This window comes from Salmo salar, unplaced genomic scaffold, assembly GCF_965601325.2.
Source record: "Salmo salar unplaced genomic scaffold, fSalSal1 ptg000293l, whole genome shotgun sequence".
Classification (NCBI taxonomy): domain Eukaryota; kingdom Metazoa; phylum Chordata; class Actinopteri; order Salmoniformes; family Salmonidae; genus Salmo; species Salmo salar.
The window spans coordinates 925001-927500 of record NW_027675346.1 but is presented as its reverse complement, the minus strand read 5'-3'; the positions used below and the strand labels follow the sequence as shown (position 1 = coordinate 927500).

General features: G+C 43.6%; 7 non-coding genes across 7 annotated transcripts; all 7 read right to left on the bottom strand.

Annotated features, from left to right (window-relative positions):
• Window positions 1–266: 266 nt before the first annotated feature.
• Window positions 267–385, bottom strand: LOC145872109 (5S ribosomal RNA). Its single transcript, XR_014387741.1, has one exon. It is a non-coding gene; the product is annotated as a 5S ribosomal RNA (ribosomal RNA).
• Window positions 386–524: 139 nt separating this feature from the next.
• Window positions 525–643, bottom strand: LOC145872108 (5S ribosomal RNA). Its single transcript, XR_014387740.1, has one exon. It is a non-coding gene; the product is annotated as a 5S ribosomal RNA (ribosomal RNA).
• Window positions 644–782: 139 nt separating this feature from the next.
• On the bottom strand, window positions 783–901 carry LOC145872107 (5S ribosomal RNA). Its single transcript, XR_014387739.1, has one exon. It is a non-coding gene; the product is annotated as a 5S ribosomal RNA (ribosomal RNA).
• Window positions 902–1040: 139 nt separating this feature from the next.
• Window positions 1041–1159, bottom strand: LOC145872106 (5S ribosomal RNA). Its single transcript, XR_014387738.1, has one exon. It is a non-coding gene; the product is annotated as a 5S ribosomal RNA (ribosomal RNA).
• A 409-nt stretch (window positions 1160–1568) lies between these two features.
• Window positions 1569–1687, bottom strand: LOC145872105 (5S ribosomal RNA). Its single transcript, XR_014387737.1, has one exon. It is a non-coding gene; the product is annotated as a 5S ribosomal RNA (ribosomal RNA).
• A 139-nt stretch (window positions 1688–1826) lies between these two features.
• On the bottom strand, window positions 1827–1945 carry LOC145872104 (5S ribosomal RNA). Its single transcript, XR_014387736.1, has one exon. It is a non-coding gene; the product is annotated as a 5S ribosomal RNA (ribosomal RNA).
• Window positions 1946–2084: 139 nt separating this feature from the next.
• On the bottom strand, window positions 2085–2203 carry LOC145872103 (5S ribosomal RNA). Its single transcript, XR_014387735.1, has one exon. It is a non-coding gene; the product is annotated as a 5S ribosomal RNA (ribosomal RNA).
• Window positions 2204–2500: the final 297 nt, after the last annotated feature.

The window sequence follows — 2500 nt, the reverse complement described above, 5'->3', positions numbered from 1 at the left end:
TAGCACAGGTAGTTGGATAAAATACAAACTTTATTTCCTTTCATCATTTGAACAGGGCAAAGGAGCACAAAGCACACACAAGCTGCATTCAGCAACAATATTCTTGTTTGTCTTATAAATACAAGGCAGATGCTAATTGAAAACACAAGGAAATTTGATCCTATTAAAAAGGCAGGAAGCTGCATTTAGTCAATTCATCATTAAATGCTTACTACAAGGCAGTGTTGCTGATGAAATAGTGCAGGGGCACACCCTCGTGGACAAAATGCTTACAGCACCTGGTATTCCCAGGCGGTCTCCCATCCAAGTACTAACCAGGCCCGACCCTGCTTAGCTTCCGAGATCAGACGAGATCGGGCGTACCCAGGCTGGTATGGCCGTAAGCGAGAAACAATCTCTTGCTACAACATATATAGTCAAAGTGAGTCTGATAAAACAGACATTTAGTCAATTCATCATTAAATGCTTAATACAAGGCAGTGTTGCTGATGAAATAGTGCAAGAGCACACCCTCGTGGACAAAATGCTTACAGCACCTGGTATTCCCAGGCGGTCTCCCATCCAAGTACTAACCAGGCCCGACCCTGCTTAGCTTCCGAGATCAGACGAGATCGGGCGTACCCAGGCTGGTATGGCCGTAAGCGAGAAACAATCTCTTGCTACAACATATATAGTCAAAGTGAGTCTGATAAAACAGACATTTAGTCAATTCATCATTAAATGCTTAATACAAGGCAGTGTTGCTGATGAAATAGTGCAAGAGCACACCCTCGTGGACAAAATGCTTACAGCACCTGGTATTCCCAGGCGGTCTCCCATCCAAGTACTAACCAGGCCCGACCCTGCTTAGCTTCCGAGATCAGACGAGATCGGGCGTACCCAGGCTGGTATGGCCGTAAGCGAGAAACAATCTCTTGCTACAACATATATAGTCAAAGTGAGTCTGATAAAACAGACATTTAGTCAATTCATCATTAAATGCTTAATACAAGGCAGTGTTGCTGATGAAATAGTGCAAGAGCACACCCTCGTGGACAAAATGCTTACAGCACCTGGTATTCCCAGGCGGTCTCCCATCCAAGTACTAACCAGGCCCGACCCTGCTTAGCTTCCGAGATCAGACGAGATCGGGCGTACCCAGGCTGGTATGGCCGTAAGCGAGAAACAATCTCTTGCTACAACATATATAGTCAAAGTGAGTGTGATAAACAGACATTGCATTTTCACCAATTAGATAAGCAGCTTGAACTTTGTGTCACTGAAAAAGTAGAAGAAATTACAAACACTGTTCCCATCACTTTTTAGCACAGGTAGTTGGATAAAATACAAACTTTATTTCCTTTCATCATTTGAACAGGGCAAAGGAGCACAAAGCACACACAAGCTGCATTCAGCAACAATATTCTTGTTTGTCTTATAAATACAAGGCAGATGCTAATTGAAAACACAAGGAAATTTGATCCTATTAAAAAGGCAGGAAGCTGCATTTAGTCAATTCATCATTAAATGCTTACTACAAGGCAGTGTTGCTGATGAAATAGTGCAGGGGCACACCCTCGTGGACAAAATGCTTACAGCACCTGGTATTCCCAGGCGGTCTCCCATCCAAGTACTAACCAGGCCCGACCCTGCTTAGCTTCCGAGATCAGACGAGATCGGGCGTACCCAGGCTGGTATGGCCGTAAGCGAGAAACAATCTCTTGCTACAACATATATAGTCAAAGTGAGTCTGATAAAACAGACATTTAGTCAATTCATCATTAAATGCTTAATACAAGGCAGTGTTGCTGATGAAATAGTGCAAGAGCACACCCTCGTGGACAAAATGCTTACAGCACCTGGTATTCCCAGGCGGTCTCCCATCCAAGTACTAACCAGGCCCGACCCTGCTTAGCTTCCGAGATCAGACGAGATCGGGCGTACCCAGGCTGGTATGGCCGTAAGCGAGAAACAATCTCTTGCTACAACATATATAGTCAAAGTGAGTCTGATAAAACAGACATTTAGTCAATTCATCATTAAATGCTTAATACAAGGCAGTGTTGCTGATGAAATAGTGCAAGAGCACACCCTCGTGGACAAAATGCTTACAGCACCTGGTATTCCCAGGCGGTCTCCCATCCAAGTACTAACCAGGCCCGACCCTGCTTAGCTTCCGAGATCAGACGAGATCGGGCGTACCCAGGCTGGTATGGCCGTAAGCGAGAAACAATCTCTTGCTACAACATATATAGTCAAAGTGAGTGTGATAAACAGACATTGCATTTTCACCAATTAGATAAGCAGCTTGAACTTTGTGTCACTGAAAAAGTAGAAGAAATTACAAACACTGTTCCCATCACTTTTTAGCACAGGTAGTTGGATAAAATACAAACTTTATTTCCTTTCATCATTTGAACAGGGCAAAGGAGCACAAAGCACACACAAGCTGCATTCAGCAACAATATTCTTGTTTGTCTTATAAATACAAGGCAGATGCTAATTGAAAACACAAGGAAAT